The 22074-nt window shown below is 41.9% G+C and overlaps 1 protein-coding gene across 1 annotated transcript in view; it reads left to right on the plus strand.

Moving 5' to 3' along the window:
• The window catches only part of IGF2R (insulin like growth factor 2 receptor), a 2372344-nt gene that overhangs the window by 244057 nt on the left and 2106213 nt on the right, over window positions 1-22074 (plus strand). The window lies entirely within an intron of this gene.

Raw genomic sequence — 22074 nt, forward strand, 5'->3', positions numbered from 1 at the left:
ATGGACTAATACCAACTGTGTTCTTTGTCACCTATACAGAGTGTGTAAAAAAAATCTAATGAAATGAACCAAGAAAAGCCACATGTAATGAACAAACCTCATGGCATTCAAATGAATGCCAAAGTAGGAAGGGTGAGGAGGAAGGAACAAATGTTAACTACTTATTGGAAAGCTAGTAATTCATTGCAGCTTTGTCTGTCACTAGTAGGACTAAGACTGGCAGAACATTGCCCAGCACCTGTAACACTCCCAGCCTACTTAGTCTCTCCCATTTACTCATAGTCCTGCATTCCAAAGGAGCTCCATGACCATCAATGAAATGAAGAAACCAGGTATTTAGTCTGCGTAAATGAAGGCCTGGATGAGCTGCTGGATGGCGTGAAGTAAGTCTTTTGATACCTGAAGGAAACCGTCATAGCAGGAAAGAATACCTCTACTCAGAACTCCTTTCACCCCACGCACAAAGATGTCATCAGGCCATGTGGGGAAGAGGTAAGTGGTGATACTTAAGGAGATTAAACTGTCAATGCAAGTCTAGCATTACAGTAAGTACACAACTTTTGTATCTGTATTTGTTAGTTTCAGCTACATTAGCAATTTAGAGAGTCCCAAACTAGCCGCCTTGGCTGATTCCCCAGAAGGAATGCCCCAGGTAATGGTAGTAACGAATGAAGGCCTACATCCAGAAAAATCACAGCCAGCTTGTAGCTTGCAAAAGTATTTGTAGATGTCCATGTGGCAGCCGCTGAAATGTTGTCCACCGTAGTAGAATGTGCATACTTGTGATAACAAAACTATGCCTTGCAAAAACCGAAGAAAAACAGTCATTTAGCACTTTGATGACCAGTTTATTAAAATAAAATGAAGAGCTGTGACTTTTTTCCTGAATGGCTTTCATTCTCTGCAGACAGAATTTGTCTTCTATGAACATTCATACAATGAAGTAATTGCCATGGTTTAACATAACGAAGGATAAAATCTTTTAAGAGTGGCTTGATTTTTAGGCTCAGTGGCAACCTTGGTTATAGGGAAGGGGTTAGTCTTTCTGGGCACAATGTTTTTGTGGAAGGTTGATATGCAAGGCTTGGAGCTCAGAGGAACAGATTTTTCCACGAATGGTATTTCAAGTATCCATACGCAGCTAGTTTAAAATATTTAAGGAAGAAGATCCCAAGGACAGGCAGGTTAGGGCATGGAAGAAAGGCATCCCTTTTAAAAGGTCTTCTGAATTTTCAAGGAAGCTAAGAAACACAGTTAGCTCCCTGGTGGAAGTTGAAACTAGCTGCCAGATGGGGTTTGTTTATTTTCCTCTTAAAGTTTCTTTCATCAGTCTGTGACAAAAATTCCAATATACTCTGAACACTAGCTGTAAACTCTTCTATCTTTCTGGCTGTTGTCAAAAGGGAGAGAGGTGTCCCTTTGTTGTGATTATTTTTCTCATGTTGGAGTTCTGGGCAGAGATGAGAATTAGAACTACCCTCTTTAGGAATTAAGTGTCTGTGGCCATCACCGTCGTGGAAAAACCAAGGAGTTAAGTCTAAGGAAATAAAAGTTTGGATATGGCTTGTTAGACTGAGATTGGGGATTTCTGGAAGGCTTCAGGCAAAGAGGCTAGTCCAAGACGTGCAGCCAAAATAGGGGAAACCACATTTCTGTGGGCAAGATGGGGGCTAAGAGTATCACTTTGGCACTGCCACTATTGGTCTTATCTATAAACATGGGAATAAAAGTAAACTGGGGAGGAGGCATAAAGTTGTCTTTTAGGACACTTCTAGAACAATGCATTTCTGGGAGATCTGCGCAAGGAAGGAATAAGGCAAAAACAGAGGATGCATTTGTAGTTGGATGGGGAATAGGTAGCAGCAAGACACCCTCTGAAACGGTGGACTGGAGTCAGTGCTACCCTTGGACTGGGAAACCAATCAAGGCCTCAGAATACAAGAGGTGAGCCAGTCCATTAGTGAATTGGCTTGCCATGGTGATGAGGCAACTCAAAGATGATTCAAAGCAAAGGCCCACTCACATACTCTGATCTGCCTACATAATAGACAAGAATTATTTATCCCCTGCTTGTTTATGTACCAAGCCATGTTTGTTGGCAGTGTGGATGGCAACAATACCAGAGAAGAAAGTCCTGAAGGTCCTGCAGTGTGTGAAAAGGGCTGACATCATTTCAGCAGTGTTGATGTGCATGTTGGCCTCTTGAGATGGCCATGTGCCCTTTTCAGTCTTCCCCAAATAATGTCTTCCTCATTATAAAGCAGAAGCATCTGTGGATACAGTCACCAGAAGAAAAAGGGGTTAAAGAGGACTGCCCAGAGAATGAGGAGATTCTGCTTTTTTTTTTTTTTTTTTTTTTTCCAAGTGCTTTGAATTATCATTTTGACATGGACCAACGTATATTTATATAAAAATAATGAAACCGTATCAACAAGATAATGTTTATAAACATTATATATATCTTCCTTGTATTGTTATAGATCATATAATCAAAGCAACATCCCATAAATTGCTCAATTCCTGCCTTCTCTTAAGCCTCATTCCTCAGTCATAATATTTTTCTGCACCTGTTGATGTCCTTACATATCACTGTTACAGTATTTTTCACCAAAGGGATTCCCTGCCAAGGGTGGTCCCAACTTCCAGCCATACCAAAGCCTTATGATTTTATAGAAGTCGTACATTACACACATGCTTCCCACTCAAGGCGTAGAGCAAAAAGCTGATGCACAGATGTACATACCTCAAAGTTTCTTTGCCACCAGTACAAATGTCATAATTGATCATCAGTTGGAACACTCCTTCTGTGCTGGTTACCGAGCCATATTTCAGATAAGTGCCTCATTGGGGTTGTTTCTTATTTTCCTCTTTTTTAAATTTGTAAGTTTGCATCTCATCCAGAAAGGGAAAATGTCAGTGTGGGAGGCAGATTCCCCATAAGGATAGCTTCTGTTTGGGTTCATCTCAAAATCCTATGCAGTGTTCCATCTGCCAGGTGCTGTCTTTACGACCCTAAGTAGTCATCTCTGCTCCTTGTCCATTTACCTGGAGAATCTACATTTTAAGTTGTTGGCGCAGGGTGCTATGGCAGAATCTTTCCATCCTGTAGGCCAGCTGCCTGCCAAGAAAAAGACCAAGAAACTCTGGTCTGATTCGGCTGTTGTCCTGCCTTCCTCAGACGTCTCTCAAGGCTGGTGAAAGCCCAGAGGATCACCCAGTTGTTATGCTGGATTCCTTTGGTGTGGCCCTGTCAGAGGTCAGCATGGATCCAACTTCTCACACATCCTCGGAGGCTCTCCAGCTGTCTTCTCCAGATGTTGAGGGAGAACCTTGGTTGATTATTTCAGAGGGACAGAGGGGAGATGCAACAGATTGTTCGAGAGGAGGTTTCTACTATGTTGGTTAAGTATAGGCAAAGGTCTGAACCTCCTAGGGTATTTAGAGCAGATATCCCTCAAAAGAAAAAGCAAAAAAAACAAGCATGGTTTCCCCTGCTGCTGAAGTTTCTCAATGTGAATGGCAGGATTTTACCCAGGAGTTATTTAATGCTATGATGGCCTTAAAGCTTTCCCAAGAAGTTTCTGTGCCTGCTCCCCCTTAGTCATCTTCTGCAATCAAGAGGTCCAGTGAAGAGGACTTGGATTATGGGGAAGAGTCTTTGAGTTATTCTTCTCAGGTCCCTGAGGAGGAGGATTTTATTAGCCCAGATTCTCCCTTGGAAGAACTCTTATTTGGCGATACTATTTGTTGTATGGAAAAAAAAAAAAAAAAAAAAAACATTTCATCTGCTTTTACTGTACTTGTGTTTCTACCTACTTTTTTTTACTTTTGCATCATCTTAAAAGTACTCAATTGTATTTATTACTGCTTGGTGTAACTCATTCTAAGCCTTTTGGTTTAAACACTTGGCCTTTGGACCAGTTGTTTTGCACTGAGAGGGTTTGTGGTTTGCACTGTAGTGGCAGAACAGGTAGCTTACATCCTTCTAGGTTGGGAACTGCTGATTGAGGGCTCAGTGTCTGTTATTCTAAAAGTGTATTAATTCTGGTTTAAGCACTTGGGCTTTCAGGTCAGTTATTTTACATTAAGAGGGTTCGTGGTCTGCACTCTTGTGGGAGGAGAGGCTGGACTCTGCCCTTCTGAGCTGGGAATTTCTGGTTGAAGGCTTATAGTGCATGCATATCTGAACTGCTTCTTACTGAAGTTGGTCCGCCTTGTTTGCTGTGGCATAGACTGGATTCGGGCCTGCTGGATCTAGCTTTGTTTGTGTAACTTGAGCACTAATCCAGGCATTCTCTAAAGTATTCAATTGTATTTATTACTGCTTGGTAGTAACTTGATTAAAGCGTAGCTATCATTCTAAGTCTTTTGGATTAAGCACTTGGGCTTCAGACCAGTTGTTTTACATTAGGAAGGTTTGTGGCATGCACTGTGGTGGCAGGACAGGTAGCTTTCATCCTTCTAAGTTGGGAACTGCTGATTGAGAGCCCAGTGTCTGTTATTCTTAAAGTGTATTAGTTCTGGTTTAAGCACTTGGGCTTCAGGCCAGTTATTTTACATTAAGAAGGTTTGTGGTCTGCACTCTTGTGGGAGAAGAGGCTGGACTCTGCCCTTCTGAGCTGGGAATTTCTGGTTAAAGGTTTATAGTGCCTGAATATTTGAACTGTATCTTACTGAAATTGGTACACCTTGTTTGCTGTAGCATAGACTAGATCCAGGCCTGCTGAATCTAGCATTGTTTATATGCTTGTTGTGTGTTTGCTTGTTATTTCCTGGAATGCTAATTCCACCTAATATGCTGCTTCACAGTACTCCTGAGGCTGACCAGTCATATCTGCATTGCTTACTATCCTTATTTCCTTGTTTCACTTGAAAGAAAGTTACTGTTTGTCGTTTTGCATTTAAGTTACCTGTAACACATTGCACTTAAGTTACCTGGCACTTGCTCACTAAAGCAATTATATAAGTCAGCACTAAAAATTAAAAGCACTACACCCTCACTCCCCACTGGCCCTGGTTTTCAATTATTAAGGAATTCCCAATATTATTCTAGCATGTCCAAAGGTCAGGTGTCAATCTCCTCTCCGGTCCAGCTGGTGAATCTGGGAATCTTGAGGCAATGTTACAACTGCCTCATGTACACAGACAACCCTCTCCTCCTCCCAACAAATTCCAACACATGTGAGAGATGCAACCATATAGCCAAACTGGAGGCTAAGCTCTCTCAACTCAGTACTGGCATAACCAGTCAGGAGGAGAAGGAAACCACACTCACTACAATTCCAGTCTCACATAGACCTACCACGACAGCAAACCAAACACATAATCACACAAAAACATACTTGGAGGCTCTAAATAAAGATCTGCCGAAGCAGCAGAGATCTCCAAAGCAGACACCCAAGCAGCCGCTACCCCAAAACAAAACACGTGCAACACATATCTCACAAAGCCAGTGTGCCAAACAGTCACAGCCCTTAAGACTAAACAACACACCTGATACACTTGTAATAGGTGACTCTATCGTCAGCCACACTGGCGTCCCGCTCACCAGGCTGAACAAGGAGAGGGTCACAGTGAGCAGCCTGTCGGGCGCTAGGATCCGCCACATAACACAAGCACTCAGGTCACTCCAAGGCAAGTACAAATATGACTCAGTCATTGTCCATGCTGGTGTGAATGACCTGAGACGTACCTCCCTGGACTACATGAAAAGAGACATAAAGGAGCTCTCTGAGCATGTAGCCCAGGCCGTATGACCCTGACCTTGAGTAGCATCTTACCCTCACCAAAAATGATGCCACAATATGAAGACAAGATGATCAATTTCAACAATTGGCTTAAGTACTGGTGTCATTCAAAGGGGATCCAATGCCTGTCAGCTTGGGATGATATGCTCGACAAGCCACGATGCTTCGCTAGGGACTGCTTGCACCTGTCACCCCTGGGCTTTGGATATTGGCAAAGGCTCTTGCTACCCCATAGTGCCTTTTAGGCAAGGCTCAAAGACAAACCCACCTCCATAGGTATCACAAGGGATAAGAAACTAAGAGTAATGCTACTCAACGCCAGAAGTCTAAACCTCAAGATGCATGCACTCGAAACTCTCCTTAGCATGGAGAACATCGATATCTGTGCAGTAACAGAAACCTGGTTCAGGGCTCCGAGAGCACCCCAGCACTACCAGGTTATGCCTCATACCATGCTTTTCGCCCCAAAACTTGGACCGAACCACAAAAGGAGGGGGAGTATCGATATTCATCAAAGATACCCACACCTCCAGGTTGGTGGCAAAGCACGAAGCATCAGAGACTATCCATGTGCAACTAACAGTGGGTAAAACTGCCTTCCAGTTTATAGCCTGCTACAGACCACCCTCCCAAACCCAGGTACCCACTCGGCCTTCCTGAGAACACTGGAAAATATGAAGGTCTCCCCAAACACCATTATATTGGGCGACTTCAACTACCCAAACATAGACTGGGAGCATTACTCTAGCTACAACACCCTAGCCCAAAGGTTCCTAGAATTTATAAACTCAAATGCTATGGAACAACTTGTTACCACTCCCACAAGAGGGGAAAACATACTGGACCTGATCATCACCAACATGGGGACTCTATGCTCCAGACCAGAAGTGTATCCCTCACTGGTAAGATCAGACCATAAACTAATCTCACTGGATATTCACATCCTGACCCCACCCCCTGCCCAGAAAACCACAGTGAAATACTTCTCTAAAGCAAATTTCACACTCCTCAAAACTGAGGTGGAATCCTTCAAAGCACCCGGGCCTGTGGAAAATACGTCCCAGACCGCAGAATCCTTTATAAACACATTCTATGAACACCTTCAGGAATGCATGGATCATGCGATCCCAAATAAAACCAAGACCCAATCCTCCAAAGGCAGACGTCCTGTCTGGTGGACCCCAGCCATAAACAAACTATACAATAGAAGGAGGAAGCTACTAAATGATAGAGCAAAATCCCAAAAAGGGAAGGCATCACTGATCATTATTAGCAAAAAACTACGGGCACACATAAAATTGTCTAAGGCCAGCTTCGAGAGAAAAATTGCACAGGACACTAAGGATAATCACAAGGCTTTCTTTAGTTATGTTAGGAACCTGGGTGGTAATTCCCAGATATGCTCAGAATTAGTCCAAAATGACAAAAAATACACCGAACCCACAGACATTGCCAACATCCTAGCTGACAGGTTCAGAGCAAACTTCTTCCCCCCCTCCCCACCAAAAGGGCAAATATCTATCCCAGCAGAGTGCTGCCCCCCTGACATCTCAGATGCTCAGGTAAGAGCCGCCCTCTCCAAAGCAAAAAACACAGCATCAATGGGACCAGATGGTGTCCCGGGCTGCGTCCTACATGAACTCCAAGGAGAGCTAAACCCAAACATAAAACTACTGTTCAATCTCAGCCTTACTACAGGATATGTGCCCAAAGAGTGGCGTACAGCAACAGTGGTCCCTCTCCATAAAGGTGGTGCCTCAACAGATCCTGGAAACTATCGCCCCATAAGCCTGACAAGCTATGGAAAGGATCATCATGGACCTCATAAATAAAGATATTGGGGACCTACAAACACTGGATCCTACCCAGTTCGGCTTTGTTAAGGGGAGATCCTGCCTCTTAAACCTGGTTGATTTCTTTGAAACCGTCACCAAGGCCATTGACGAGGGGAAGGTGGTCCACACAGCCTACCTGGACCTCGCAAAAGCCTTCGATACAATACCCCACTCGGGCATTATAGATAAGCTCACCAGCTTAAATATAAACCCCTATGTAACTAGATGAATTGCAAACTGGCTCAAGGACAGAACCCACCTATGGTTAGAATATGGTTAGAATTGCTGGAGCCATGTCAGACTCCAAACCAGTTACAAGTGGTGTCCCACAAGGCTCAGTCCTGGGACCTCTCTTGTTCGGTATATATTTCTCGGAGGTGCAGGCCAACACGGAAGGACCGTGGCTGACCAAGTTCGCAGATGACTGCAAACTGGGCGCCATAATCGACTCTCCAGCCGACACAAGCATCCTCCAAAAGGGCCTCATAGAAACAGACAACTGGTGCCAGAGCCATGGCCTCAAGCTAAATGCCAAAAAGTGTATAGTCATCCCCTTTGGCAAAAACAAAGTGCCCACAAATTACCACATAGGTGGTAATCCATTAAGTACAGAAGAAGTAATTAGGGACCTGGGGACCCAAGCTGATAGCAATCTCTCATTTGACAACCACGTGGCCAAAGTGGTTAGAAAAACATTTTATATAGCCCACCTAATCATGAAGGGATTCACATCTAGATGAGGGGTGGTCATGGTGCGTCTTTACTCATCCCTCATCAGGCCTATAATTGAGTACAATGCCCCTTTTGGGATGTACCTTACCAGACACCTGCAGCAACTGGAAAGACCCCAAAAGTACCTCACCAAGAGGATCAAAGGGCTCAAACAGATGCCATATGCTGCCCGGTTAAAGAAACTCCAGCTCTACTCAGTGGCATACCACCTGTTCAGAGGCGATCTGTGCCTGACATATAAAGCCATGTCCAACCCGGAATTAATGGACATGCTGCACCTCAGAAAATCCAAATCCCATCGAGCTACGGCTACCGAGAGACTTGAACCTCAGCACTGAAATAAATAGGACATGCTGGAGGGACAGATTCATAACCCAGAGGCTCCCTTCACTCTGGAATAAAATCCCAGTCCAGGTTAGGCAGAGTCCCTCATTGACTCTCTTCAAGGGGAATCTTGATGAGTGGATGGGAGATGGTAGGTTTACCCCGGGTATCACTTCTGTGTCACTGTTAGACAGAGGCACAGTATACTAACCTCGAAAAAGGGCATAGCAAAATAAATTTAAAATGGGTGGCGAAAGCCAAACACATTCTGGCTAGGCTTATAAATGCCCTACGGCAGATAGCCTAGTATGAACCTATGGAATATTTTAAATGGGACAGTTCTCAGGATTCTTACATTCAAATGGGTATTATGAGCTCCTTCAGATGGAGTCCCCCAAGCCCTCTGCTGTACCTGCAGTCTTGACTGCTCTTCTAGATAACCTTTTCAGCAACCTCTGTGGCCATGGTTTGTCAACCTCCAGCCCCTAAGCAACCGAATAGATATTACAAGGTGCCTTATGAGTGTAACGTTTTCTACAAATGTCCTTCTGATGATCCTTCTGTGGTGTCTGTCTCTTCTGACAAACCCTCTAAACTTTTGCCTTCTACTAAACTACTTCTTTCAGACAAGGACAGTAGAACTATGGAACGGCTAGGCAAAAAGGTATATAAACTGCTGCCAACTTGGCCTTTTGGGCTATTAATTACCAGACCCATATGACCAGGTATGTTTAAACCCTTTTTTCTCAGGCTTCCCAGCCTATCTCAGCCCTCCTGGATTTTGAAGGGAAGGCCGTGGATCTCTTTTACTAGGCTCTACTTCTCATGTAGCTCACCACTCTGTTAAATGTAGTTATGATGTAGCTGATGCCTCCTCTAGGGCTGCTGCTTTTCATTCTATGTTGAAACATTACTCTTGGCTTCATCTCCAACATTTGCCTGATGATATTAAAGCTAAATTGTTGGATGCTCACGTTGACAATAACAATCTGTTTGGTTCTGCAACTGCTAAGCGTTTTAAGTCTCTTCAGGACAAAGGTAAAGCCTTGCAGGAATTGAAGCATATTTTTGTCTCTCCTGTTCCTAAGTTTCAGAGGAATTCTTCCTCTAAACCTGCCTTTGTTCACAAACAGCCTCATCCTGCTCCCAAAGGTAAGAAGGGTTCCAGGTAGGTTTCTCCTGCTAAGTCTACTCAAGACTCCTACTTTTAAAAAAACTCCTTTTCAAGACAAGCCAGGTTTTATCTGACTGCTTGCTCTCCCTTTTCTTGAGTCAGGTTCCTTATCCCTTTGTTTTCCCTGTCCCTTCTCAATTGGTTAAGGGGCGCCCAAGACCCTTGGGTTCTGTCCATCATCTGTCGGGGATATTTCACGGTATGGAAATCCTTTCCTCCTTTTCTGGGCATCCCTCCTTCTCCTGAAGAACAGCTTCCTTTCTTCCCAGCACTGCTTCAGGGCCTTTAGGCACAATGTACAATTCAAGCTGTGCCCTCTTCCCAGGAGGGGAAGGGATGTATTTCAGAATGTTTCTAGTTCCCAGGAAGTAAGGCACCTAGACACCCATTCTCAACCTTTTGCAGCTCAACACCTTTATGAAGGTCCCTTCCTTTTGGATGTCATCCCTTCAAACCCTGTTTCTTCCTCTTCCCCAGTATTTCTTGGTCTCCCTGGATCTCAAGGATGCCTATCTTCACATCCCAATTCATCCCCTTTTCAGGAAGCTTTTGCATTTCTCAGTCTCTTCCTTGCATTTTCAGTTCTCTGCTTTGTGCTTTGGCTTTTCTGCTACTCCAAGGATATTCACCAAATGCCTGTTCTGTGATGCTTTTTGCAAGATGGGAGGGGTTCAAATCTTTCTTTATTTGGATGACCTGTTCATTCAGGCTTCCTTCCCCAAGATCTTGCTTCAACACCTCCAGTATACTGTTTGTCTCTTAGAAAGCCTGGAGTTTGATAAACTTCCAGAAGTCAGCCCTGTTGCTTCTCAGGGTCATGTGTTTCTTGGTTGCAGGCTGCAGACCATTCCTATGCTGGCTTCCCTGCCTCTTTTCAAGGGTCTTTCTCTAATCACCTTTTTCAGTCCATTCTTCCTGTGGTTTCAGGGAATTTTCCAGGGCTCTAGAGCTTGTGGTTCCTAAAGTCAGTATGGCTCTAACACAGTTATCCATTAGATGTTGTAGTCCCTCTTCTTCCATGCCTCAAACTTGAGCTTCAGTGGTGGATTCATCAGCTGTCTCTCAGTCCGGGACTTCCTTTTCAGCCCCCAGTCCCCTCTCAGAATCTTTTCTCAGATGGCTCAAACACAGGATGGGGAGCCTCTTTTGGTTCCTTCAAGGTCCAAGGTCTCTGGTCTCCTCATCAGAGGTCAGACCACATCAACGTCAAGAAGGCGAGAGTTCTTCTTTGCACTCTTCAGACCTTTCATTCCCTCATTCTTGCATGTCCTTGAAAATCTTCACTGACAATACTATAGTGATGTGGTATATCAACAAGCAAGGGAAGGGGATACTGTCCTACCTTTTTTGCAACTCATCAAGTCTGAGCTCTAGCTGTCCTGTATCAAGGGACTGTTCAGGCTGTATACATTCTTTCAGAGCAAAATATAATGGTAGACTCTTTGAGCAGGTCCAAAGCACAGTCTTACAAATAGATGCTTTACAGAGATGCATTTATGGACTCATTTATGGATGCATTGTCCATCGGTAGGGTACTCTACTGGTAGATCTTTTTGCCTCCCCTTTGAACAGATAACTTCCTCTTTTTTGTGCCAGAGTCCCAAGTCCTCTGGCATGGAGGGTGGACGCCCTCTCTTTTTCTTGAAAGGGGATATTTCTCTACATCTACCACTTCCTCCCCTTTCTCAAATTCCAAATGTCCTGCTCAAGGAGCAGAACTCCCCCAGAATCTTGTTGATGTCTCCTGTTTGGCCCAGACAGCATTGGTTCCCCCTTCTTCACTTGACCAGGGGCCATAACCACAAGTTACCTCATAGGGTGGACCTACTCACACAAGACAAGGGGTCTCTGATCATCCTCACTTGTCCACTCTTCAGTGGACATTGTAGGTGATAGGGTTTTGCTCTTTTAAGCACCTTTTTTCTAAGGACATGCTTAGAATTTTGTAGGAGGCCAGGAAACCCACTACCAGGAAATCCATTGTCCAAATGGAAGAGATTTTCTGTGTGGTGCCAGGATCCACTTTCTGTGGAGATCCCTCTGGTTCTCTCATTTATGTGAATTTTTCCATGCTGGGTTAGCATATTCTCCCATTAAAGCTCACCTCTCCTCTTTTTCTGCTTGTTTGGCATTTACTCCTTCTCTGGCCTCTAGGTTTGAGGTCAAGCAATTTCTTAAAGGTGTCCTTCATATCAGGCCTCTCAGGAAGCCTTTTCCACCTTCCTGGGACCTTAATTTTGTACTTGAAAAACTGACTCAGCCCCCTTTTGAGCCTGCGGCTTCAGCTTCCTTACAACATTTTACATGGAAGACTGTTCTTCTTTTAGCCCTTACCTCAGGTAATAGAGTATCTGAACTGCAGGTTCTTATGGCTGTACCTCCTTTTATTGTTTTTTTCATAGGGACAGGGTGTCTGTTTGTACAAATCCTTTTTATGCCCAAGGTGATTAACGATTTGTTTCTATTAATTTGCCCTCCTTTTTTACTTCTCCGCAGTCTGCTAGTGAGAAGGTTATTCACACCTTGGATTTGCATAGAGACTTCAGATATTATTTGGATAAGACTAAAGCCATTCACAGGTCTGAGCAACTTTTTATTTCCTTTCACCCCATATCACTAGGTTTGGCTGCTTCTAAGCAAACCATATCCTCATGGATCTCTAAGTCCATTTCTTTTTGTTGTTTTTTTTCATGGAAAATGCCTTTCTGCCTCCATGAAGGCTCATTCTACCAGAGCTTGTGGCTTTTTCTGGTGCTTTTTTCAAGATTGGATACTAATTCCATCATTAAGGCTGTTACTTGGACCTCTGTCCATACTCTCACTAAGCATTCCAGGGCAAGAGCTATCCCGGATGGTTTTTTTTTTAGGTCTCTTCTGGGCCTTCCTCCTCCTAAATTTCCATTTGAGCTTTCGTACTCTCCCTTTGTTGAATAATAATGCAACAGTGATATGAACGGGTATAGTCTAGTTGTCTAAAATCTTACCATAACAGTAGATGCCCTTCTCTTCATTGTTGCAGTATTCGCTCCCTCTCTCCTTCCCCTTCTGTTCTTTTTCCACCCTCTGAATGCACGTTTCTCCTATTTCCTTGGGGTTTCAATTCTGAGGTATGTACATCACCTTTATGCCCTACTCCTTGAATGCGGAGCACATGTGTGATGTGCAATGTCTATAAAATCATAAGGCTTTGGTATGCTGGCTGGACCTTGGGGTTACCCTTGGCAGGGGATCCCTTTGAAGAATACTGTAACAGTGAAGAACAGAACATCTACTGTTATGGTAAGATTTTACATTACTGTACTTTCTGACAGTTTCCATTTTTTCTATGTAAATTATTCTAACCCTTTTCTAAGGATCCCACTTTCTGTTCTTTTATCTCTGTTACAATAATCACTCCTTCAAGTATAGTTGGTTTAGCTTTTGATTTCCATTTTCTAGTAATTGCCTTTTTACAACCACCAGAATTAAACTTACAGGGCTTTACTATGCCTAGGCAGTTCAAATCCTGCATCCCCACTCAAAAAAATCACTTCCTTAGTCATTTGCTGACAGAGGGCTCTTTAGGGAATTTGTAGTCTGCCAACTCTTTACACCCTGAGAACATATGCTCTCAGGCACCACTTTCTTCCCTGTCACACCTCAAGCCTTTGCAATCTACTTGAGGAAAATTTTTTTGAAGTCTGCTTGGGGCATAAAAATATCTATGCAAACACTTCCAGCCAAAAAAAAAATCGTAAATCTTCTTGATTTTGTTGCATATTTGTGAGCCATACATATGTCCTCCCATTTTCTTTATGAAAAGCATATCTAATCTCTCTTCCCAATCTTTTCTGACCTCTTCTAATTGATTCTTATAGTCATTGTGCAATATTTTATATGCCCTACTAATTAACCCGTTTTTTTTTTTAGGAGTAACTTCTGTTCTAGAGTCAATTAAAAACTCTACCAGTGCATATCTTTCATTTAGGATTCCCCCATTCTTTTCTCTTTGCCTATACTATGATATCAGTCTCTGATAGGGAAGACAGTCACTAGACTGCAATCCGGGTGTGGTCTTGGCCTCTTCCCATTCCATTGCGTTTCTCTCTCTAATTATTTGTTCCTAATACCGTGGTTCCTTTGCCCGTTTCATCCGGTAAATTTCACCACCTTCTTGCCTGTACCGATAATTGCAGTTATCCGTATCTGCAGAATCTCCTTTTTTCATTCCTGTGTTGGTTTAGCTCTTGGTATACTTTCTGCTACTTTATGGATATAATATTCTGTATGATTGTCATTATTCCTTCTTAGGATCTGCATCCAAAGTCACATTTTTTCCTTATTTCTTGAATTAGCCTCCCCCCTCATAATCAATCCTTTACACTTTGAATTATAGCCTTCAGCTTGTGTTAAGTATATGTGCCATAACTGTGTGGTCTAAAATATCCCTTCAAATTAGGTAATCCTAAACCTCCTCATTCTGTTGGAAGGATCAGCTTATTCAGCTTGACTCTTGCCATCTTCCCTTCCCAAATAAAATCCTTCAACTCTTTCCACAACTTCTCCGCTGGTTGAAAAACATGCTTGACTTGTGTATAAAACTAAATTTATTTATTTATTTTATTTTATTTTACATTTGTTTACTGGGAAAGTCCGACTCAACACATGTCCTTTTTCAGAGGAGGCCCAGGGAGAAAAGCGCCACATCAAACAACATAAACAACAATAACAGACTACAGCTACAAGTATACATATGCATTGTTTCAATGAACAATAGTGTAATAATGTCAGGCTGTAGTTCGATCCACAAATAAACATCCTTCATAATCAGAAGATTTAGTATACACTAATCTAACAGCGCAAGTGAAATGGCAGTGTTTTTGCTAGGTAACGGCGGGAATTACTGTTTATAGTATGATAGAGAGGAGTTATGGAGATCTTGAGATTAGGGGATAGTGCTAGGGAGGTAGAGTAAGAAATCATCCTGGATTGTTGCAGGAGCATAGCCATGTAGGAGTTAGATGAGTTTTTAGTCCTCTTTTGGAATGGAGTAGATTGGTATTGGAAGTTAATACGTAAGGCAGGTTGATAGGTTTTAGCTATGATGTTGGAGAAAAGGGAGTCCCCAACAGTGTTATTGGATTTTGGATATAGTTAGTAGATTTTTTTTTTATTAGAGCAGAGGGTCCTGTTATTTACATAGGGATGTATTAGGATAGCAAGGGTAGGTTTTTTGTGGTTGGTAGAGCATCCTTTGGGCCATGGTTAGTTAGTTGTAGAGTAAGAGTTGTGGGAGTTCTAGCCATTTGAGTTTAAGTGCAGTGATGTGTCCTGAAAGCAGAGTCCGTGGCAAATTTAGCAATTTTGTTATACCCGAAATCTATCTTTGTCAGGTCTGTTTTTCAGAAGTTAGTGAGAATAGAAGAGGTGTAAAGGAGAGCTGAGATGAGGTGTGTTTTCTCTATTGAAGTTTTTGTTGAATTTGTAAGATACTGTTTATTTCTATATAGCATTCCTAGTTTTTTGTGAACTGTCTATAGTTTGTGAGATATGGATGTAGAATCCTAGGTTAGAATCTAGCATGACCCCCAGGAGTTTAGTGTGACATACAGGTGAGATGATAATGTGTTTTTGGATGTGATATTGAAAGGGATGTTTTTGTCCTGGTAGGGTGGAAAAGCATAACTTTACTTTTATTAGGGTTCAAAATTAGTTGTGCATTACTTATACAAGAATCCTTAACTGTAGTAGAATCCTGGTTAAGTGACTGTAAGTCTGCTGTAGTGGGAGCTGAGCAGATCAAAGCAGAATCATCTGCGTACTGAAATCATGGTGGCTTGTGGTGCAAAATTATGGAGCTTATTAGTAAAGACAGAAAAGTAATAGACCTAGTATGGTCTCCTGTGGTACACCAAGGGTAAAAGGCAATAGAGAAGAGAGGTTTTGTTGCCATTTTACTGCTTGGTGACATCCAGTAAGTTAGTCATGGAACCAGTAAAGGGTTGGTGAGCTTATATTCAGTTCAGAGAGTGATTCAATTAGTTTGGTATGGGAGACCATATCAAAGGCCTTAGATAGATCAAGAAAGACAGCTGATACAATGTGACTATTGTTTCTGTGTTGGTTGATTGTGTTGGCGAAAGATAGAGCGGTGGTGGTGCTGTGGTGGGGGATGAAGCTGTGTTGGGTGTTAGAAGATTATGCTTCTGTAGGAAATATATTAATTGTACATGTATGCAATTCTCTAGTATTTTTAATAGTGGGAACAAGATGGCTATTGTTTGATAGTTGGATCTGGCAGTAGAAGTGTCTCCTTTGTGAAGTGGAAAAATGTATGCTGTGTTTCAAATTGTAGACTCTTCGTGTTCAGAAATGGATCTGTTGATAAGGATAGATACAGGGAAAGCGGTACTGTTGGCAGTGATTTTGAGGAAATCTGAGGGAAGGTTATCAATGGCTAGTGTGGTGAGTTTTAGTTTTTTTAATAGTTTTTTATTAAGCCAGTTGGGACTGGTTGAAGAGAGAATGCATTCCCATTGTTAGATGTTTGCTGTTACTGTTTTGATATATAGGTTCAGTATTTGTGGTAGTGGGGAAGTGACTGATAGAGAAGTCTGAAATGTTTTCTGTAAAATATTTATTAAATTGGGTGGCTATGGATTGTTGGTGGTTGGGAAGGGAGTGCTAGCTTTACCAGGATGGAGAATTTTACTAATGACTGAACAGAATTTCTGAGGGTTGTTTTTGTGTTTTTTCTTTGTGCCTCCTGTTAGTACTGTATTTTGTCATGTTTTACCTGTCTTTTTGCTTTATTTCCAAGTTTTCGATAGGTTTGTTTGCGGATTGTTTTTCTGTTGTCTGTGCTACATTCCTGGCTTTATCCCCTTGTTTTAGTAATGATCTAGTTTCTTTCCTTAGCCATGGGGCAAAGTTTGATTTGATCCCTACGGATCTAGGAGGTGATTGTGTGTTTAAGGTATCTGGAAAGGTAGAGTTAAAATTTTGGACAGCATCCTCTAGGGGGAGTTGTCTAAGTGGCTCCCATTTACATTGGTTTAGAGTAGCTAAGAAGGTATTGGAGTTAAAGTTCTTGTTGTTTCTAATTAGGTGGTAAGTAGTGGGTTTAGGTGGATAGGTTCATTTCCCAAGGAGGAATGTGGGAGATGGTCACTAAGGTTGTCTTAGAGACAGCCAGACTGTGTGGATAATACAGCTCTATTGGTTAATACCCAATCCAGGATGAACTGTTTATTGGATGAATTGTCTAGCCTTGTATATGTTTTGATAATATAGATGAATCCTTAGAGGTTTATCTGGTTGGTTAGGTTCCGAGTGTTGCAGGTAAGCCAGTCTATGTTTACATCTCCCATGATTATTGTTTCTTGTAAAAATATTTCTGTAGACCATTGTAGTAGGCTTTCTAGAGTGGGGATATTATTATTTGGGATGTAGATTCTATTATGTTTAATACTTTTTTAGAATTAAGTATAAGTTTAGAAAAGATTATCTCGGTATTGTCAATAATGGGGGATTAGGATTGGATAATTCTAGGTTCAAGTGTTTTTTGAAAAGTATTGCTAACCACCTCCCCTCTTACCTTTTTTGTCTACCCCAGTGATACTGTATCCAGGGGGTAGGATTTCTTTATTATTAGTATTGGGTGTTAGCCATGTTTTGGTTAATTAGTACTATGTAGAGAGAGTATATGGAGAGATTAGCATGTAGGTTATGGATTTTATTCTTGATGCTTCTAGTGTTAATGTTTAGCAGTAGGAGGTTGGTAGAGTTTCTATGAAGATGTAGCAGATGTTTGAGGGAGTTGTAATTTTGGGTGAGTAAGTGCTTTTAGCAAAGCTTTGCCCTGGGTTTGGGTATATATCCACACTTAGAGTAAGCTTAGATGCTATGTAAATCAATATTTTTATAATTTTAATAATATGCTTTTTATATTGTAGGGAGAGAGTGGAGGTATTAGGTACTTCAGTTATATGAAAGTGAGCTAGTTGGATGGTTGTAATGTTAAAGATGGTGGGGGATATACTGATGTTATAGAGTGTAGCTTGTTGTAGATTAGAGACATGTCTGTTGTCTTTTGGCCTGCTGAGATATGAGGTTAAATGGGCTGTTAGTGGGAGGAGTATGACAGCTGTTGTGATTATTATGAACATTGTGTGGAATGGCTGGGCTATTTTGTAGAGCTTGGGTTAAGTTGATAATTAAGGGGTGATGGTTTTATTTCATAAGAGTATTTCTATAGAGTGTTTTTGACTGGATAGGAGGCGTGTGTAGTGGTATGGAATAAATTATCCCATCCGATTGATTTGCTAGGCAGATAGGCATGGGAAGGATGGATAAATGTAGGCATAGTCAGGGTGGGTGGGGATTGAGGGTAGGGGAGCAGAGTGGAGCCCAAGCACAGCGAGGGCGGAATGGAGCAGGCTGGACCTGATCCTCTTGCAACTCGCAGAAAGCAATCAGCAAGCAGTTAAATCAAAGTTACTTTGTGTAGCTAAAATTTATTTTCCTTGCACTAGTCAAGCGACAAGGAATGGCAGGTAAGGGAGTGAGTGTTAAATTAGCAGCAAATAGCTTTACTTTGCCTGAATAACCCATTCCAAGAAAAGTTTATTGAATAAAGCGAGATAGATTGATATAAGTTCTGGGTATGGGGGGGGGCACCCAGTGATGCAGTGTATGCAATAACACTATAAACCCAATTGTAGCAGCTTAAAGATTATTATAAAATAACTTGGATGCACACATAGAAGTTTGGCAAGGTGTATGGCAGGTTTTCCCTCTTGACAAAGCTAGGGACACTTAAATATAGTTAGCGACCATAGTGTAGATTTGTCAGAAGAACACGCGGGCTTTAAAACATAGAAGTTTGGCAAGGTGTATGGCAGGTTTTCCTTGATAAGACTAGAGACACATGAATATAGTTAGCAACAGCAGCGTAGTGTAGATTTGTCAGGGACTAAAAACCTTTTCAGTGCTTGTGTGTCATGCTATCAATATCCATAAACGAGATTCTAGTTTCTCAGTCTTTGTATTATCTTTTGTTTAGCCTGTTCCCAAATATCCTTAGCTCCCATAAGATTCCCTTTCTATCCATACTCCTAAATAGGTACTTCATTTTATCATGTCCCTATAAATATGTCTTTTGCTGAAACAATTCATGAATGGGTACGTAGTTTATAGTTGTAGCATTTGTTTTACCTTCATTAATTTTATATCACAAAAAACAAACTGTCTGAGAATGTTGCACAATACTGAGATGTCTTTTTCTGGTTCCATTATGTACAAAATAATATCATTTGCAAATGAAGTCAACTTTTCTTGAACACTGTACCAATTATATACTTGAATTTCTGAGTCCCTTATTTTCTTTGCCAATGGTTTTCAATGTAATGCAATTAACAAAGGGGAAAGAGAACACCGCCTGGTTCCCCTGTTCATAGGTAGGTACTAGGCTATTGGCCCTAGGGCCTATGTAAGCCTAGCCAAACAGTACCCTGGCTTTTGCCACCCAAGAAAATAATTTTCCTGTGCCCCTGTCAAGCAGAGCCACAAAAGTGATCCCTGGGGTGAATTTCCCATCTCCCATCCAATCATCAAGATTTTTCTTGAAGAGTGCTAATGAGGAGCTTTGTTTGATATAGATAGGTAGTTTGTTCCAGAGTATGGGAAGTCTCTGATACAGGAATCTATCCCTCCAGCATGTTCTGTTTATTGTGGTGACAAGGTTTAGGTCCCTGGAGCATGTAGCTTGGAGGGATTCGTATTTCTTTACGTGGAGCATGTCCAACAGCTCTGGGTTTGACATAGCTTTGTACGTTAGGCAGAGATCGCCTCTGAGTAGGCGATATGCGACAGAGTAAAGCTGGAGTTTGTTGAGACTGTCTGCGTAGGGCATCTGTTTGAGGGCGGTAATCCTCTTTGTGAGGTATTTCTGCGGCCTTTCCAGTTGTTGTAGATGTCTTGTGAGGTACATACCAAAAGGGGCGTTGTACTTTATAATGGGTCTAATGAGTGATGAGTAGAGGGGAGCAATGACCTCTTTTTTCCTGGATGAGAAACCTTTTGTGATGAGGTGTGCCATGTAGAATGATTTCCTGACTACTGTGGCAATGTGATTATCAAAGGAGAGACTACTGTCCACCTGTGTCCCAAGGTCTCATATCACACTTTTGGTGTTAACTACTGCCTATGTGGTAGTTCATGGGTACAGAGTTTTTACCAAAAGAGATGACAATGCACTTTTTGGCATTGAGCTTGAGACCATGGCTTTGACATCAGGCATCTGTCTCAGTGAGGCCCTTTTGTAGGATGTCCACATCGTTAGGAGATTTGATTATGGCTCCTAGTTTACAGTCATCTGCGAACTTTGTTAGCCAAAGACATTCTGTGTTAGCCTGTACTTCAGAGAAGTAGATACCAAACAGGAGAGGACCCAGGACTGAACCCTGTGGTACTCCACTTGTCAATGGTCTGAAGTTGGATTTAGAGTCTGCTACTTTCACAGTGTGGGTTCGGTCAGTGAGCCAGTTGACAACCCATCTTAAGACATAGGGATTTATACCTAGTTTAGTGAGTTTGTCTATAATTCCAGAGTGGGGGATGGTTTTGAAAGCCTTGGCGAGCTCTAGATAGGCTGTGTGTACCACCTTACCCTCATCTACAGCTTTGGTGACCGCTTCTATCAGGTTTAGGAGACATGATCTGCCTTTTACAAACCCGGACTCGGTAGGGTCCAGAGTTTGGAGATTACCAATATCATTGTTTATAAGTTCCATGATATATGCTCCATAGCCTTGCAGACCAGGCTCGTCAGGCTAATGGGGCAGTAGTTCCCAGGGTCTGTGGTGGCTCCCCCTTTGTGGAGTAGGATAACTGTTGCTGTGCACCATTCAGTGGGCACAAAGCCTGAGGTGAGGCTATGATTGAACATGGTATTTAGGTGGGGTGCCAGTTCATTCTGTAGTTCATGTAGAACGCAGCCTGGGATATTGTCAGGTCCCATGGATGCTGTGTTCTTGGCTTTGGAGAGTGTGTTTTTTACCTGCGCAGCCGTGATTACAGGTACTTTGCATTCTTCCAGTATAGAGATGGGCCCTTTAGGGGATTAGAGAGGGGTAAGGTTAGCACTGAAACTATCTGCCAGGATGTTGGCAGTATCAGTTGGTTCTGTATATTTAGTGCCATTGTGCTGTGACTCAGAGCAGATCTGAGTGTTGCCATTGAGATTCTTGACATAGTTATAGAATGCTTTGTGGTTGTCTTTAGAATCAGTGGCAATTTTGTTTTCATAACTAGCTTTGTAGGATTTTATGAGGGATCTCAGCTTCTTACTGAGGCTGACCACAGAGTTCCTCCTATCATGGGATTTTACTCTTTTTTGCAACAGTTTCTTTCTTCTGTTGTAGAGTTTGTTTATAGCAGGGGAGCACCAGATTGGCTTCTTCTGTGCGATTCACCTTATTTTTGTTGTACTTCAACCTTTGTCAGCCCTCTAAGTTATTACTTTTTAATCAGATCTCTCTCTTATTTCTAACTTATTTTTAAACTCCACTTTCATTTTATCCCTATTTTTGGAGTACTCTTTCTTATAATAACTCCTGGATAATTTCCATTGCACATTCCTTAAATTCCTCTTTTTAACAGTTAGGTGGGGAAGCACCAGTCTCTCGTCTTTACTTCATTACCCTGCATTTTTATGTTAGTAATTATTGATGCGCGATCTGAAGTAGTTATTGAATGTGTATCAAAGTTCTCAAATGCACATGCTCCTGTAAAATATAATTTCATTCTAGTCTAGCCCAGTTATTATACCTTTGGGAATAATATGTAAAGTCTCCCCCCGGTTCCTACTACTGAATTTGCATATTTTTTATGAAATATTTTCATAAATCTACCCTTTTATTTATATTTTCCCTTTTTTAGGTCCCCCAGATACATCCTCATTTTTGCAAATAAAGTTCAACTCAACATCTAGAAGTGATATTCCCTGCTGAAATCTGATTATTTTCCCAAAAATATTTTAAGCTGCATAATAGCAGTTTTAGGTGGAATGCAAGTATATGCCGGCATATTCCTCGTTCCTTGCTAGTGACTCCTTACTTCCACAAATCTGCCATTATCTTTTTTTCCCCTCTCCTATCACTTAAATTTAAGTATGCCTTTTTCCTTTGGCCCAAATATTCTGCAGAATATCCACCCTGAAATCCTTTCTTTATCAAATTCAAACCAAGCAAAAACTTTGCAGTTCATTAATGTATATATAATC

This window comes from Protopterus annectens, chromosome 1.part0 (genome assembly GCF_019279795.1).
Source record: "Protopterus annectens isolate FY-2018-M chromosome 1.part0, PAN1.0, whole genome shotgun sequence".
Classification (NCBI taxonomy): domain Eukaryota; kingdom Metazoa; phylum Chordata; order Ceratodontiformes; family Protopteridae; genus Protopterus; species Protopterus annectens.